The sequence below is a fragment of the Panthera leo genome, chromosome B2, assembly GCF_018350215.1.
Source record: "Panthera leo isolate Ple1 chromosome B2, P.leo_Ple1_pat1.1, whole genome shotgun sequence".
Classification (NCBI taxonomy): Eukaryota; Metazoa; Chordata; class Mammalia; order Carnivora; family Felidae; genus Panthera; species Panthera leo.
The window spans coordinates 73,031,017-73,049,443 of record NC_056683.1 but is presented as its reverse complement, the minus strand read 5'-3'; the positions used below and the strand labels follow the sequence as shown (position 1 = coordinate 73,049,443).

The 18,427-nt window shown below is 37.7% G+C and overlaps 1 long non-coding RNA gene across 3 annotated transcripts in view; it reads right to left on the bottom strand.

The window, feature by feature from the left end:
- Nucleotides 1–18,427, bottom strand: part of LOC122220127 — a 262,266-nt gene that overhangs the window by 228,345 nt on the left and 15,494 nt on the right. The gene's annotated exons all lie outside the window — the stretch shown is intronic.

Sequence of the window (18,427 nt, the reverse complement as noted above, 5' to 3'; positions counted from 1 at the left end):
CTCTTCAAAATTAAAGGGGTTTCCAGCATTATCTGAACAGATGAAAGCTTTAGTGGCCCTAGTTTTTGAGGGTTTGCTAAGCATCAGGCTATTCTCAACTTCCCAAATGTTGTATGTAATACTCAAAATTAGCCTGTGAGGTGAGTATCATTAAAATTTTACATGTGAGAAAGACCCTAGCAAATAGGAAATGGTAAAGCCAGGATTTTTGACCCAAATTTCAAGTTACTTACTCTTTCCACAATAATAAATAGTAAGAGTAGAGTGAGAGGAAGGAAGGAAGGTAAAAGGGAAGGAAAGAAACAAGGACTTCCAGGAGCTCTGAAATCACGGCTCCTCTACATTCCTTGAATTCCTGTAAGCCTGACACAGCAATCATTACCCCCTCAACAGTCTCCCTATCTGCCCTTAGTCCAGTTAGAAAAGTCAAGCTGCATCCTATAGCGGAGTGTAGAAGATGTGGCTTTGGGCAGCGTGGTAGACTCTGTCTTTTAAGTGGGACATAGAGCACATTTTCATAGAATATCTTGGATTTCTGGAAGGTTCTCTGATGTCCTCAAAAATCTATATCAAATAATCTCCTAAATTGCTTTATATAGAGAGACTGGTTTATATATGGAGAAAAACAAAACACACAAACAGGCAAACCTTTCTGTGAAACACTCTAGTATCTTGCTACCTAGCTTATCTAAGTTAAACATCAAATATCAGTTAAAAGCAAGAGTATTAAGTAGTAAAGAATTATGTGTAAAAGGTCAAAACCTGAAACACTAGCCCTGAAGTTAAAACTCTCCTTGCTAGATTGGCAAGAATGATTGGCATCTGGCGATAATAACTGAATACACCCCATCTCTATCCTTGTTACACTGCTGTGGGGTTTAGATTTTTGTCATTTTGGGCACCTAAAGCTACTACTACTCCCTTTGACCAAGGGAGGGGTCACATTGTCTCCATTCTTTTGGAATCTAAGCCAGTCAGTTTCAGAGCCCATGGGAGGGAGTGGGAAGGGGATGCCAGAAAGCTTAGAAATGCTGTGGAAGCTATTCTACAATTCATTTATGGTCATTTATTTAGTATGAGTGCATAAGTGAAGGCCTCTTTGACACATTCAACACAGCTTCTGGAGGACAGGCATATACACAAAAGTCAAAACGAAAACTCATTCTGGCAGTTTTATTCATGTATTACTTCTCAGTAGCCTAGTCTGACATGACATCCCACACTTGAAGGCTTTTGTAGCTCAGAAAACCCTGGATTATTGGTCAACTGGCTCTGGCCTTTTTCTCCTTATGTGACAAATGGATTTCTCTGAAGGACTTGGCCTCTGACTAGAGTGGGTAACTCACAAGTCCTGGCTGAACCTGATAGCTCTTCAACCTGGCTGCAACCTGGTCTTGGATTATCCTGTTACTGCTGTGGAAAACAAACAAACAAACAAACAAACAAACAAAAAACAAAACAAAACACCTGGGTGAGTCCCAGTGGATTATGCACAGAAATAAGGTAAACCAAGCCAGGGCACCAAAGCCTTAAAGGCTATTCATTTCTAATTTTTCAAGAAATGGGCCTCTTTTATGGATGGAACTTTTCCTTTAAGGCCTCTAGATTCAACACTGACCAGTGTAGGATGTCTTTTTACTAAGTGTCTTTCCCTACAAGCAAGGCTGCCTATACCCTCATCCTTAGTTCAAAATTCCCCTCCTCAGAGTAGTCTCTGTTTGAGGTAAGGACATACTTGAAAGATTACCTCTGGCTGATCACCTCTTAAAATCTATGCGTGACCTATTTGTTAGAGGCAATGGAGAGAGTAGAAGCTACCACCCTGTCCAGCTGGCTTTGTATACTGGCCCTTCCACTTCTCAGCAGAAGGCCTTGGGCAAATTGTTTACATTTTTTTGTGCCTGTTTCCTCATCTTCAAAATCCAAAATGATAGGAGTGCTCACCTCATAAGGTTATAGTGAGAGGGAAATGAATTGATTTGGGTAAAGTGTATAGAACAGAACAAGTGCCAAAACTGATCAACGTTAGCTATTATTTTCATTCAGAAGTCTGAGAAATGAGTATACATTCTAAAGTGGTAGTTGACTAGAATCAATCTGATCTTGAAGGAATGAGATGGGAAAGAGGTAAAATACAGCAGTAAAAGGGAAGTCTTGGTTTGGGGTACTATGGGGAATGGCCTGGAGATGTGAGCCATAAGGAAGGATGTGATGGTGTCTTGAGGAGTAGGTTCTGACTTAGAAGCTAAGGCAGGAATCGCAGGGCTGTACTACAAATCTTTGGTATCCAAGGGGCAACAATAGGGGTAATTTTAAAAAGGCGAAGGCAATATAGGTAAACAAAGTGAAATAGCTAACATATTTACCTGAACTATAGTTTCTCTTAGGGTTAACTGTGGCAGAATAGGATTAAACTAACTATAATTTCCACTGAAGCAGAAACAGTTGCTTAGTTCTCAGTAAAGGTGTGCTGAGTGGATTAGGTAAGTGATGAATAAACAGCTCCAAGTCCGTGTTGAATTTATTTGCTCCATAATCCTGGCCTGATTAAATCCAATGATGGCTTTTATTTTTTTATTTTTTTTTAAAGTGTTTATTTTTGAGACAGAGAGAGACAGAGCATGAATGGGGGAGGGTCAGAGAGAGAGGGAGGCACAGAATCCGAAGCAGGCTCCAGGCTCTGAGCTGTCAGCACAGAGTCCGATGCAGGGCTTGAACCCACGGACTGTGAGATCATGACCTGAGCCGAAGTTGGACACTTAACCGACTGAGCCACCCAGGTGCCCCCAATGATGGCTTTTAGATAGAGCTTTGGGGATGTGGCCAATCCTATGTGTTCCTTTCCCCCTTTGTGATTCAATATCTACCAAGGAAAAAAAAGGGGAGAGTTTTATGGAACAAATCACAACTATTTCTTTATAGTTCCACGAATGATGCTCCATACTTTTCTTGGGATAACTAAAGGGATTCCTTAGTGTATAAATAGATATTTATGCAAGTTTTCTTTAGCAAGTTCTCTTTAATTTTTTTTTTTTTTCTGAAACAGATGGTAGTTAATTGGGAAAACAAAATCATTAACATTTTTGTTGATTGCAAGAAATAACCCCAAACAAGCCTTTCTAGATTTATAGGGGTATATATTTAGATGATCTAAATTATCTTTTAATACTGCACTGCACATAATTTGGCATCCACCAAAATCAAGGTGCCTGAAGGAACACTTTAATAATAGTCAATTGTGACAACAGAACAGACATGACAGGCTAGAAATGTGAGCATCCTTTGAACATGAAAAATAGTAACAACAATACTCCCCTCTCCATAAAAAACCAACACTGTGTGTGGCAAATAAATATGAATTTTAAAAGTGACACCACAAAATGGTGTATTTAAATTAAATATAAGTAAAGTTAGAATTGGTGGAAGAGTATTACTCTCTTTAAAAAAAAAAAAAAAAAATTACCAATTGGCCTTTGTTGAATCCTACTGCCTAAACATTATATCAGGGATCAGTATACTTTTTCTGTAAAAAACCTGATAGTGAATATTTGAGGCTTTGCGGGCTAAGAGGCCAAATTGAGTACAAGAAGTAGGTACTTACATATCATATAGAAAAAATATTTCCACAATTTTTATTGATGACATTTAAACTATAATAATAACTGAGTACAATTTTTTTGTAATACAAGCCTATCCGTGAATGGATTTTTATTTCACTATAACATTTTACTTAATTGAGGTTCAACTTTATTGTTCCTTATCATCCAATTGATTGCAAATGCTTTTCTGTAAAAATTACTCATAGGTACTAGAACTATACAAAAACAGGCTGTTGGCTGGATTTTTCCTTCTGGCTATAGATTGCTGATCTCTGGGTTAGATTTTTTGAAGAAGACCAAGCAAAGCATTGTCCATAAAAGAGCAAATAGTAGTTAACCAATAACAACACTAGGTTACTGCTTTGCATGAGTTGTTACTGGGGTCCTGGTACTGGTATAGCATACTGGTGTTCAAACCAAATAATAGGAAGTCCTTAGCATAAGCTTGGAAAATTTTCGTAGAGATTGAGAATAATGTGAAAATGACGGTATCTTGATACAAAAGGAACCCAGCACAGAGCAGTGTGAGTTAAAAACAGTCAACACACAAGGGGGGAAGAAAAGGGCTTTCTGAATGGGTAAGATAGAGGGGATTCCCTTTGTGTCCGTGGTATGGAGTATAGTCTGTTCCTTAGTGAGGAGAAACTAGAAATTTAAATCAGATCCTACCCAGAATTGCATATATTTGTGTTCAAATTAATTGTTAGTAAAGTGAAAATACTTTTCATTCTAGAATGTAGAGTGGTTTCAATTATCACCTACAAATCTCTTCACTGTCTTTATGAAGTCCTAAGAAACATCCTAAATATATATGTGGTATCTTGGCCAGTTATATGTTACTGCCCGCTGGAGCCAAGATTCTCAGTTTCAAATTGAGGAAAAAAAGATGAGCAGCTATGACCTTTCTCCCTCATCTTCCTCTCTAACCAAATGCTCTATTAACATGACTTGTCTGTTATATAAAATTGTCTTAATTTGTCCATAGCCAGGTTTTACTTCACATATAGGAATCCATTAAATAAAATTCTTTGGCCTGGGGCAGTAATTTATTCATTCAAAACCGTTTAATAGTTTATGCAACCATTTAACTCATTGTTTTGTTTTGTTTTTTAGCATTTTTAGTGTCCCTAAGTAAAAGCATTCTTTTCAAGGAAAGGACTCAGGTAAAGTACTCAAGAATCTACAATCTCAAGTTGATGGGTTTGAATCTCAAATGCTATCCTATGAGACCTGGGACAAGTTACCGTTTGTTTGTTTTCTTATTACCAGTTCACTCAGCTGTAACATGGGAATTAACAGTTCCTACCTCTTGGATTTTTGTGAGCATTGAGTTAATACACATAAATTTAGTATTCTGCCTGGTAGATATTATATGCTCAGTAAATACCAGCTATTTGTATAATTAGTTATTATTTTCAATTCACCTATGATATTTATTATAATGGCAATATTTTTGACATCAAATGAAGAGACTAAATTCATAAATTCATTGACAGATATTTTCTGTATGCGGCATTACTGAAGGCACTGGATAGCATAAACAAAGTAGATAAATACCTATAGTTTTGTAGGATTTTCATCTTCATGGGAGGAGGGGAGAACAGAGAAAAAAACCCAAAATGCAATCACATAAAATGTATCACATTCCAGATGATTATCAATACTATGGAGAAAATTAACATGAGGGAGGGACTCATGAGGGACTACTGAGGGAGGTGAAATGGCAATTCAACGTAGCCTGGGTGATCAGGGAAGTCTTCCTGGGTATGGTACCTTTTCTCCTAAGGCACTGAGAGACCTTGGCTATGTTGTCAGACTCAGCAAATAAAAATACACGACATCCACTCAAATTCCACCAAGCTTGCTATATTTTATCAGGCAACTATGCCTGGAGATGAGGGACAAGTTTTATTTTGGGATAAAAGGCAAATGAGTTTTAATGATAAATTCTGATGGGAAGGGGCTATCACAGGGGTGAAAGAGAGAAGGTCCCAGAGCTCTGAGGATTCATTTTTCACTGTTGTAGAGGTCCAGAATGGGCTATCTTACTCTGATTACTTGAGGTTTTGAAATTTCTCTAGATTCCTTCCTGTAAGTGGGTAGGAAGTGGAACATGAAGAGCTCTATGGCTTCCTCTTAACTCCTTATATTTGTTACTGAGGGTCACAGTAAGTGGACTGAAAATTACCTTAAATGTCAGCTAATACAATCCTCAGGAAACAGACCCAGAAATATCTAATGAGCTGTTCAATATTATGAAGATAGTGCCGCTATGAATTTGGATTTGCCTCTATGGGTTATTGGTTTAGATGCCTGAAAGGTCAGTGAACTGCAAAAAAACCATTCTCCATATATGATTTTTCTCCCTTTCTTCCCTTCTTCTCTCCTCTCTTTTCCTTTTCTTTTTTTCCCTTTTCCTCTCCTTTCCTCCCCCCACCCCGTTTCTGTGATATTTTTCACCCATGATTCAGTATAGTACAGTTTCTCCCAAAAAGATGATTTCAGCAGTGGGTAGTGGTAGTTTCTACCATAAAATGTAATTCTTCTTCTAATGAGTCTATGCTGTTCTGTCATATGCAGTTAGGGGAAAGCTGGCTTCATCTCAATCATCTCTGGGACTATGGTGATAGTATTGATTATTACATGAAACTGAAAGACACAGTTCACTTGAACATGAGGATAGGCGCTTTTGTCCATTTTTGAAAATTCAGTTTCTACAACATTGCCTAACACCTGGTGAGTATCAGTAAATAAGAAAATTAACAGTAGATAGGATTTTCAGTATTATGAGATTCTCTTAAAGTCAAAATTTGATTTTTGTTGTATCACTAGAAATAATGCTTATTTGTATGCTTCTTCCCCAAATAAGTGTGTTAGAGGTGTTTTCCTGCAGATGCTGAAAAAAAATGTACGGCATATTGGTTCAGAGAATAGGCCTCACATTTCATACTTCCTAGCCATGTGACTTTTCCTTATCTTTGTGCTTAGTTCCCTTTTCTATAAAATAGGGCAATAATACTAACATCATACTAATGTCTCATTTCTCATCAGATTTTGAAATATGTTGATATATAAAGTATTTAAACCAGTTCCTGTCACATACAAGGCACTAGAATGTTAACCATTAGTATTATAGTAATCTTACACTATCTGTAATATGTCTTACATTATCCCCAATACAATTCTTAGCACATTGTGCTCTATAATGATTCCTGGATGACTAAATGATTACAGAAAAAAACCAAACTATTTACTTTAATATTTAGAGTCCTCTTGAAGATACTGCAAAAGAGTATAAGGTTTAAAAATACCACTGTTTGACTAGTCTAGTCATTAACACCTTAGAGACAGAGTAGGCTGAGCAATTACAAGGATGAATAAGCCTCTGTCATCAACCTCTCGAGCTGGAGAGCAAACATATTTATATGGGCAGGAGGCAGTGCCTTCCCCTTTTTTTTTTTTAATTTTTTAACGTTTATTTATTTTTGAGACAGAGAGAGACAGAGCATGAACGGGGGAGGGTCAGAGAGAGGGAGACACAGAATCTGAAACAGGCTCCAGGCTCTGAGCTGTCAGCACAGAGCCCGACGCGGGGCTCGAACTCACAGACCGAGAGATCATGACCTGAGCGAAGTCAGCCGCTCAACTGACTGAGCCACCCAGGCGCCCCGCCCATTCTAATCATGAGCCATGTCCACTTTGGCAAGTTCAGGGCCTTTGATGAGCTTTTGTTGTTAGAAATCCAAAGAAAACACCACTGACAGTTAAGATGGAAGAGCAGTTTGTCAAGATGTGGGTTTGTACTATTTTCCCTTCCATCTATGCCTATACACAAAGTATATCACAGAGGTAAGTGATTCTATTCTTAATCCACCACAATTTGGCTTTCTCTCTCACATGCTAATAAATCCACATTGGTCAAATTTATATATTTTTTTTCTTTTTTGTAAATTTTTTAAATTTAAGTTCAAGTTAATGAACATATAGTATAATAATTTCAGGAATAGAATTTAGGGATTCATCACTTACATATAACACCCAGTGCTCCTCCCAGCAAGTGCTCACTTTAGTATCCATTACCTATTTAGCTCATTCCCCCCACCAAACACCCCTCCAGCAACCCTAACTTTGTTCTCTGTATTTGAGAGTCTCTTACGGTTTGTTTCCCTCTTTGATTTTATTTTATTTTTCCTTCCCTTCCCCTATGTTCACCTGTTTCATTTTTTTAAATTCCACATATGAGTGAAATAATATGGTATTTGTCTTTCTCTGACTGACTTACTTCACTTAGCATATACCTTCCAGTTCCTTTCATGTTGTTGCAAATGGCAAGATTTCATTCATTTTGATAGTCAAATAGTATTTGATTGTGTGTGTGTGTGTACATGCTCACATGTATATACACATGTATGTATATATATACATGCCACATCTTCTTTATCCATTCATCAGTTAATGGACATTTGGGCTCTTTCCATACTTTGGCTACTGTTGTCGATAGTGCTGCTGTAAATATTGGGGAGCAAATGCCTCTTTGAATCAGCACTCCTGTATCCTTTGGATAAATTCCTAGTATTGTTATTGCTAGGTTGTAGGGTAATTCTTTTTAATTTTTTTGAGGAACCTCCACACTGCTTTCCAAGAGACTGCACCAGTTTGCATTTGCACCAGCAGTGCAAAATGTTTCCCTTTTCTCCACATCCTTGCCAACATCTCGTTTCCTGAGTTTTAATTTTAGCCACTCTGACTGGTGTAAGGTGGTATTTCATTGTGGTTTTGATTTGTATTTCCGATGATGAGTGATGTGGAGCATTTTTTCATATGTCAGTTGGACATTTGGATATCTTCTTTGGAAAAGTGTCTATTCATGTCTTTTGCCCATTTCTACACTGCATTATTTGTTTTTTGGGGTGTTAAGTTTGATAAGTTCTTTATAGATTTTGGATGCTAACCCTTTATCTGATATGTCATTTGCAAATATCTTCTTCCATTCCATCGGTTGTGTTTTAGTTTTGCTGATTGTTTCCTTTGTGGTAAAGAAGCTTTTTATCTTGATGAGGTCCCAATAGTTCATTTTTGCTTTTGTTTCTCTTGCCTCTGGAGACATGTCAAGAAGTTGTTGCAGCCAAAGTCAAAGAAGTTGTCTGTTTTTTCCTCTAGGATTTTGATGGCTTTCTGTCTTATATTTAGGTCTTTCATCAATTTTACTTTTGTGTATGGTGTGAGAAAGTGGCCCAGATTCATTCTGCATCTCACTGTCCAGCTTCCCCAACACCATTTGCTGAAGAGACTATCTTTTTTCCATTGGATATTCTTTCCTGCTTTGTCAAAGATTAGTTGGCTATACATTTGTGGGTCCATTTCTGGGTTGTCTCTTCTGTTCCATTAATCTGTGTGTCTGTTTTTGTGCCAGTACTATACTGTCTTGATGATTACAGCTTTGTAATACAGCTTGAAGTCCAGAATTGTGATGCCTCCAGCTTTGATTCTCTCTTTCAGGATTGCTTTGGCTATTCAGGGTCTTTTCTGGTTCCATACAAATTTTAGGACTGTTTGTTCCAGCTCTGTGAAGAATGCTGGTGTTATTTTGATAGGGATTGCATTGAATATGTAGATTGTTTTGGGTAGTATTGACATTTTAAACAATATTTGTTCTTCCAATTCATGAGCATGGAATGTTTTTCCATTTTTTGGTGTCTTCTTCAATTTTTCATAAGCTTTCTATAGTTTTCAGTGTATAGATTTTTCACCTCTTTGGTTAGGTTTATTCCTAGGTATTACATGGTTTTTAGTGTTATTGTAAATGGGATTGATTCCTTGATTTCTCTTTCTGTTGCTTCATTATTGGTGTATAGAAATGCAACTGATTTCTGTACATTGATTTTATATCCTGTGACTTTGCTGAATTCCTGGATCAGTTCTAGCAGTTTTTTGTGGAATCTTTTGGGTTTTCCATATGGAGTATCATGTCATCTGCGAACAGTGAAAGTTTGACTTCCTCCTTGCCAATTTGGATGCCTTTTATTTCTTTGTGTTGTGTGATTGCTGAGGCTAGGACTTCCAACACTATGTTGAATAACAGTGGTAAGAGTGGACATCCTTGTCATGTTCCTGACCTTAGGGTGAAAGCTCTCAGTTTTTCCCCATTGAGGATGATATTAGCAGTGGGTCTTTTGTATATGGTTTTTATGATCTTGAGGTATGATCTTTCTACCTCTACTTTCTTGAGGGTTTTTATCAAGAAAGGATGCTATATTTTGTCAAATGCTTTCTCTGCATCTATTGAGAGGATCATATGGTTCTTGTCCTTTCTTTTATTAATGTGATGTATCACGGATTGATTTGCGGATATTAAGCCAGCCCTGCATCCCAGGAATAAATCCCACTTGATCTTGGTGAATAATTATTTTAATGTATTGTTGGATCCAGTTGGCTAGTATCTTGTTGAGAATTTTTGCATTCATGTTCATCAGAGAAATTGGGCTATAGTTCTTTTTAGTGGGGTCTTTGTCTGGTTTTGGAATAAAGATAATTCCGGCCTCATAGAATGAGTTTGGAAGTTTTCCTTCCATTTCTATTTTCTGGAACAGCTTCAAAATAATAGGTGTTGACTCTTCTTTAAATGTTTGGTAGAATTCCCCTGGAAAGCCATCTGGCCCTGGACTCTTGTGTTTTGGGAGATTTTTAACTACTAATTCAATTTATTTAGTGATTTTGGGTCTGTTCAAAATTTCTAATTCTTCCTGTTTCAGTTTTGGTAGTTTGTATGTTTCTAGGAATTTGTCCATTTCCTCCAGATTGCCCAGTTTGTTGGCAAAATATTGCTCATAATATTCTCTTATTATTGTTTGTATTTCCGCACTTCTGGTCATGATCTCTCCTTTTCATTCGTGATTTTATTTATTTGGGTCCTTTCCTTGTTCTTTTTGATCAATCTGGCTAGGGATTTATCAATTTTGTTCATTCTTTCAATGAACCACCTCCTGGTTTCATTGATCTGTTCTACTATTTTTTTTTTTTTTGATGTTGATATTATTGATTTTGGCACTAATATTTATTATTTCCCATCTTCTGCTATTTTTGGGTTTTATATGCTGTTCTTTTTACAGCTTTTTTAGTTGTAAGGTTAGCTTGTGTATTTGAGACCTTTCTTCCTTCTTTAGGAAGGCCTGGTTTGCTATATACTTCCCTCTTAGGACCATCTTTGCTGCACCCCAGAGGTTTGGGATTGTCATGTTTTTATTTTCATTTGCTTCCATGTACTTTTTAATGTCCTCTTTAATTTTTTGGTTAACCCATTCATTCTTTGGTAGGATGTTCTTTAATCTCCAAGTATTCATGGTCTTTCCAATTTTTTTCTCCAGGTGTCATAGCATTGTGGTCTGAAAATATGCAAGATATGAACTCCATCTTTTTGTATTAGTTGAAGGCTGATTTGTGTACCAGTATGTGATCTATTTTGGAGAATGTTCCATGTGCACTTGAGAATAATGTGTATTCTGAGGCTTTAGGGATGAAATGTTCTGCATATATCTGTTAAGTCCATCTGGTCCAGTATGTCATTCAAAACCATTGTTTTCTTGTTGATTTTCTGCTTAGATCTGTCCATTGTTGTATATGGGGTGTTGAAGTCCCCTACTATTATGGTATTATTATCAATGAGTTGTTTGTGATTAATTGATTTATATATTTGGGTACTTTCATGTTGGAGGCACAAATAATTTACAATTGTTAGATCTTCTTGGTGGATAGACACCTTAATTATGATATAATGCCCTTCTTCATCTCTTGTTACAGTCTTTATTTTAAAATATAGCTTGTCTGATATAAGTATGGCTATTCCAGCTTTCTTTTAATTACCATTAGTATGATAGATGGTTCTCCACCCCTTTACTTTCAATCTGCAGGTGTAATTAGGTCTAAAATGGGTCTCTTGTAAGCAGCATATAGATGGATCTTGTCTTGTTATCCATTCAGATACCCTATGTCTTTTGACTGGAGTGTTTAGTCCATTGACATTTAGAGTGAGTACTGAAAGATATGAATTTAGTGCCATTGTGATGCCTGCAGAGTTGGTGTTTCTGGTGATGTTCCCTGGTCCTTCCAAGTCTATGTTGCTTTTTGTCTTTTTTGTTTGTTTGTTTCATCTTTTCTCCAAAGAGTCCACTTTAAAATGACTTGCAGGATTTGTTTAGTGGTCACGAACTCCTTCAGTTTTTGTTTGTCTGGGAAATTCTACCTCTTCTTCTATTTTCAATGAGAGCCTTGCCGAACAAAGAATTCTTGGCTGTATATTTTTCCAATTCAGCATGCTGAATATATCCTGCCTCTCCTTTCTGGCTTGCCAAGTTTCTGTGGATAGGTCTACTGTGAACCTGATCTATCTTTCCTTATGGGTTAAGGACTTTTTTCCCCTTGCTGCTTTCATAATTCTTTCCTTGTCTGTGTATTTTGTGAATTTGATTATGATATTCCTTGGTGATGGTCAGTTTTTGTTGAATCTAATGGGAGTTTTCTGTGCTTCTTCAATTTTGATGTCTCTGTCCTTCCTCAGATTAGGAAAGTTTTCCACTATCATTTGCTCACATAAGCCTTCTGCCCCTTTTTGTCTCTCTTTATCTTCTGGGAGTCCTATGATTCAGATGTTATTCCTTTTTAACAAGTTACTGAGTTCTCTTTAAGTCTGGTATCGTGCTCTTTTGCCTTTGTTTCCCTCTTTTTTTTCTGCTCCATTATTCTCCATAATTTTGTCTTCTGTATCACTGATTCACTGCTCTGCTTTGTCCATGCTTGCCATCATGGCATTCATTCAAGATTGCATCTCAGTTATAACATTTTTAATTTAATAATGACTAGATTTTACTTCCTTTATTTCTGCAGTAAGGGCTTCTATGTTTTTTGACCCCAGCTAGTATTCTTATTATTGTGGTTCTAAATTCTAGTTCAGGCATCTTATATCCGTGTTAAGCCCCTGGTTGTCATTTCTTCCTGTTCTCTCCTTTGGGGTAAAATCCTTTGTTTTGTCATTTTGGAGGAAGAAAAAAATTAATAAAATAAAAAATTAAAATTAAAAAATTAAAACAAAACAAAAAATCAAATAAAGGAAAATAGATTCTAGGTGTGTTTTGTCCGCTTGTTGAAAGAAGCTTGATAGAATATTTAAAAAAGGGGGGGGAGAAAAAGAAGAAAAAAAAGGTAAGAAAAAGTTTAAAAATTAAAAAATATATATAAAATACAATAAAATGAAGTAAATTAAATAGAATACAAATTAAAAAATACAAAATAAAGTAAAAAAATAAAAAAATTTAGAAGAAAAAAAAATAAATGTTTCTTTCTATATCCAAGAAAAAAAAAGGAAAAAAATTTAAAGAAACACAGAACCAAAAAAATGAATAATGAACCAGCAAACAGAATGAAACCCAAATGAAGTTACAACATTTCCCTAGAACACAAACTATGAAGTACTCCACAGTCCATACAATAAGCAGACAGAGGGACTTTGCTTGTCTTCTAGGGGATGTGCTTGGAGGGTACAGTTGGGCAGGGCTTGGTGTAACGGCTCTGTTCTCCACTAGGCGATGCTGTTTAGCTTACTGGGGTGGATGTGCATGCATGTGAGAGGTGGAAATGGCTTCACCCAGTTCTCTAGTCTCTGGCACAGGAACTTTGTGTTCTCACCAGCCCGCAATCAAGCACTCCTCTCTTTGTCTCAGGCCTCCACCCACTCCCCACCTCTATCCTGTGTCCAAGGCATCCACCTGCTAGGCGGCACCTCACTCCAGAGTTTTATCTCAGATGGGGTTGTATATCAAAACCCCACACTTCAAAGACCCCTTAGGCTTGGACACACACCGACTCCCTGGGGGAGGGGGGGGCTCATGGAGCAATGGCCAGATGCCAGCTTAACCCAGAAAACATTCATGAGATCATGCAGCGGCAGAGGTTCAGATTATGGAAAATCACAGCACACATCTGGTGCCAAGTTTCACCATACTCTGGTATCTTTGTCCCAACACCAGCAAATGTGGATGCTCTCGGAGGTCTGCTGGTATCTTTGCCTGTGAGGAAGCCATATGGCCTCTACCATGTGTTCTCCAAGCAGGCTAACCACTTCTCCCCACGTGGCACATGGATCCGTCAGATCTCGCTGCGTGTTACTAGGGATTCACCCCACTTCCTCACCAGAGCACTGCCAGGCACTGAGCTCCAGAACTTCAGACTCTGTGACCCACTGCTTATAGAATACTGGTGGTATTAAAACCCTCTCCTTTCTTCCCATAAGTGGTTTTGGGGAACAGATTTATTGTTCTATCCCCTGTGTTTTCCTTTCTCTCTCTTTCTCTCCAACTACTTTTGGGAGAGTGTTTTTCCTACACTCTCCCAGTGCACTGCACTCTCCCCCTTTCTCTGTCCTCTCTCTGCAAAAACAGCTTCCTACCCTCCACAGTTTTTCTCTCCCCAAGTGCATCTCTCCACATCATGTACATGCTGAGTTCTGTAGCTCAAGTTATGCAGATTGTTGTGTTAATCCTCAGATCAATTTCCTAGGTGTGCAAAATGGTTTCGTGCTGGTCTAGCTCCATTTCAGGGAAGAGACAAGCTAAGGGTCTCAATGCTGCCATGGAGCCATCTTAACTCCTCTTGAGTATTTTTTCTTACTAGTTAAATCCAATGATCCTTCCCAGTACTCTTCATGATTCTCTGAATTGTTTCTGGCATGCTGTCCTTTCTGAAATTTACTATGTCCTTGGAATCTGAACACTCCCCCATCCCTACCTCCATTGTTTCCTTCTCTAACTGCTCCTCTTTGCTCACTCACTTCCTTGTAGTGGCTTTTCTTTCTTTGCTTCCCTGTTAAATGTTTATGGTTCCCAGGGTCCTACATTTAGATCTCTTTTCATCTGGTAATTTCGTTTTCCCCTGTGTCTTACAGTATCATATATTAACTAGTGTAGTAAGCTGATTAATGGCCTCTGAAGACATCAGGTCCCAATTTCTGGAACCTGCAGATATTACCTTATTTGGAAAAAGAATCTTGGTGGATGTAAATAAGACAACAGTTTTGAGATGAGAATATTATCCTAGATTATGTTGGATTATCCAGGTGGGCCCTAAATGCCATCATTGGTGTCTGTTGGAGAGAGGGAGGTGGAGATTTCATACAGATAGCAGAGAAAAAGATAATGTGAGATACAAATTTGAATGATGAGGTCACAATACAAGAAATGCAGCCATTAGAAGCTGGAGGAGGCAAGAAATAGATTTTCCTCTAGAGTCTTCGGAAGGAGCATGGCCCGCTGACGTCATGACTTTGGCTGATTGGTACCGATTTGGGGCTTGTGGCCTCCAGAATTGTGGGAGAATAAATTTCTGTTGTTTTAAAACCCAAGTTAAATAGCAGCCACTAATTAGGGAACTAATTAGCCACTAATTAGGAAATTAATACAACTAAAAAATCTAGAATTTATCTTTAATTACTATCTCTTTTTTAAGTGCCAGATACACGAAACCAAATACCCAGTGGACACTCCACCAGATAACCCATTTAACATTAGAACGAGCTATTACTGAGTACTTGCAATGTGCCAGGCACTACTCTGAAGCCCTTTAGAAATATTGTCTCATTTAATATTCATTTTAATACTCACCACAATCCTATGAAATACTTAATATCCTCACTTCAGAATGAGGGAACTGAGACACAGAATTTAAGTAGCTTGCCCAAAGTTATAAAGATATTGAGTGCTAGAGCTGAGATTTAGGCCCTAGTGTGGTCTGGTTTCAGGGCCAATCACTAATGACTGTGCTTTGCTACCTCAAATTACCTGAAAACTCATGCTATTCAGAGCCTAGCCATATCCAACCCAAGCAGCAGTGCGCAGGCCTCCTGAGGATAAATCACTTTAGCTGAATTCAAGAAACCTTTACCGGGCCCCTGCTACCTGCTAGGCACTCAATGTCAGTTCTTTGCAGATATCACCAGGGGCATTTTGCTGTTCTTGTTCAATTACCAAACTCTCTGAGGCTAGAACACTTAGAAATCTCCTGCAATTTCAGAATTAAAGCATACATCAGAAGGAAAATCTGAGCTGGATATGAATTACTATTGCCTCCTAAAAGCCTCATGTTTATTGACAAATGCTATTCATAGAATACTACTGCTGTCATATCACCATGGTCACTTTCAGTGTGTTGCCACTGAACCCTGGGGCAAACTGGAAAAGCTGAAACTGAAAGTATCCCTTTCAGCATTTATAGAGTTTGATCTTTCACACTGTGTTTGGCACATCTGGAGTCCCTGGACGCCTGTCTAACATTCCCTCTTGGTTCTTCCCTTATTGTTAACACCTGAAATAATAGCTGCACTATCTTAGTCATCTACTAGGAGCCAAGCAGTATAACTATGCTATGCATTTAAACCTTTCTATAATTCTGCAAGGAAAGTATTATTGCCATTTTATAGATGAGAAAACTGAGGCTTACAATGGCAAACTAATTTGTCCAAGCTCTCATAACTTGGTAGTGGCAGAGTTAGGATTTAAATAATCATTAATAATGATAAATATGTAATAATTTAATAATAATGTAATTAAAATTGTTGAACCAGACAAAAAAATTTCTTAACACAATTTAAGTTTTAAGTTGTTTTTTCAGTTGCCTTGGCTGTAGGAGCGGGCAGGAGAAAACCAGGTTCTTGATGGTTCAGGAAAAAAACAACAAAAATTCCTTCTCTTTTCCTCCTCTCCTCTTGCAATTTCTGTCCCTGAGGCTGCTTCGTGCTTAGGCACAATGGACTTTAGTGATAATATTAATTTTGTTTTTATTACACCTGTATAAATCTTTATAAGTTACCAAATACTTCAGTATGAAAGAGCTCTTTCTGTAAAGTGAGAGGGTAGGACCTCTCCTTCATCCTCAGAATTCTGTGTTGGGTTACCCCTCTGTGCAGAAATGAATTTTCTGTGAAGCTCAAAAATCTTTAAATTTTCAGGGTGGACATATTGGGTATCTGGCTAATGGGAAATTGAATTGAAGATCATTTTAGTTTGAGTTTAGTGAAATGCAGTTATGTGGTTTGCATTAACTTCCAGGTGTAGCTAATTTATTGATGCCTGTCCTCATGCAGGAATACTTTCAGAAATACTCCCACTGCCTACTCACTTGAGGTCATGGAATGAAGACACAGGGTTAGAGGTTCTAATGCTGTATGAGCCTACCCCTACAATGCCAGAAATATGTGGGTGATGGAGGAAAACAAACGTTTGAGATGTTCAGCTGCTCATTTGTGGGAAGTTCTTCAAACCATCCTACATATAAAATTGTAAGCAAGGTTTTGGTTTTCTTTGATGCAATGTTAACTCACAAGTTCTCTCCTATCAGGAAATACAAGAGGGAGCAGAGTATACAACCAAACCAAACCAAACAAACAAACAAACAAACAAACAGGGGGAGGGGGGGGAACACGGTAGGGTGTGTAAGGAAGGTAATTAACAAACATTATTTTTATGGATTTTGTGATGTTTTGTGGTATTTATCATCTTTTAAAATATACTTAAGTCTACTTTGTGGTGATTTCTTTTCTTATTCTAATTAAATATTCACCCTTGTATTTATTATTTATTATTTTGCATTCTTTCTATTAAAGAGGGCCCCTATAATTATATAAGCTTCATTCCTCTCAAATTTGGTACCTGTTTCTGTCACTACAGCACTTAAAAATTCACTAATTAGACTTTCAGTGAATGGCTGATGGTGGGAGAAAGGTGGAAGAATCTAGACCTGTGGGCTGCCAGAAACGTGGTTTTGGAACTGAACTGGGGAATGGGCTCTCTGGCTCTGGTATGAGCTTTCAGGTCCCACTTGCTGGCCTCCATGCCTGACTCACACAATCATTGTGTGTTTTTTGTTTTTTAGGTTTTTTTTGTTTTTCCCTAGCAAGGTCAGTCTAATGAACAAGCAGCTGTCATCACTGCAGGGCACTGAAGCTTCCCCTAACCTGATACATCTCTTCTTCTCCTCCTATAGGACCTAAAATGTCAGCATTAGAGACACATTCCTCTGAGTTTCGAAAGTTTTCCAATCCTCAAGAATAAAATTATTAAAAGGAAACATTCTTATAAATATTTTCATCATAAATCGGCATTAAATATCCCTTAGTCCTGAGGCTTAGGAGATGTTAATGAGCATGAGAATGGTGACCTAAACATTTCTGAACATCTACTATGTATCAGGCCATATGTTGTGCAATGCATCACACATGGTCTCAGTCCATCCTCTAAAAGAGGAGGACACTAATGCTCAGAATGATCATATAGCTCTTGGCTGACCAAGATTTCACAGAGATTAGGACACAAAAAGAGTTAAGTGACAAATTAGGAGGCAAGGGCTTTAACAATTTCAGGCATTTCACAATCCTGCCTTGGGCTAATCCTGCTCTTTACTGTTTTCCCCAACTCTAGTAAAATGCTGATTACTACTTCTCCTAATCACACAGAGCAGAATAGAATACACTCTATACTATGTGGGGTATAAAAAAGTGATCCCTGGGAAATGAAAGTATGTTGGCCAAACATAAGGAACATAATTGAAATTAAAAGCCAAATGACACCTGGATTTCAACAAAAACCAATTACCAAGAGGGAAAAGGTTTTCAAGATGAGAACCAGACAGTTAAACATTAGCTTTCAATGGTTTGAAGTGTTTTTAGGTTTTGCAATGGTGTGGTTTGGAAGTTCTCCAGCAGAAAAACTATTTTCTTTTAAAAAGAGCGCTCTCTGCAATATTTTCTTTGCTGAAATAATGTGATCCTTAATGACGTCTTATATGAC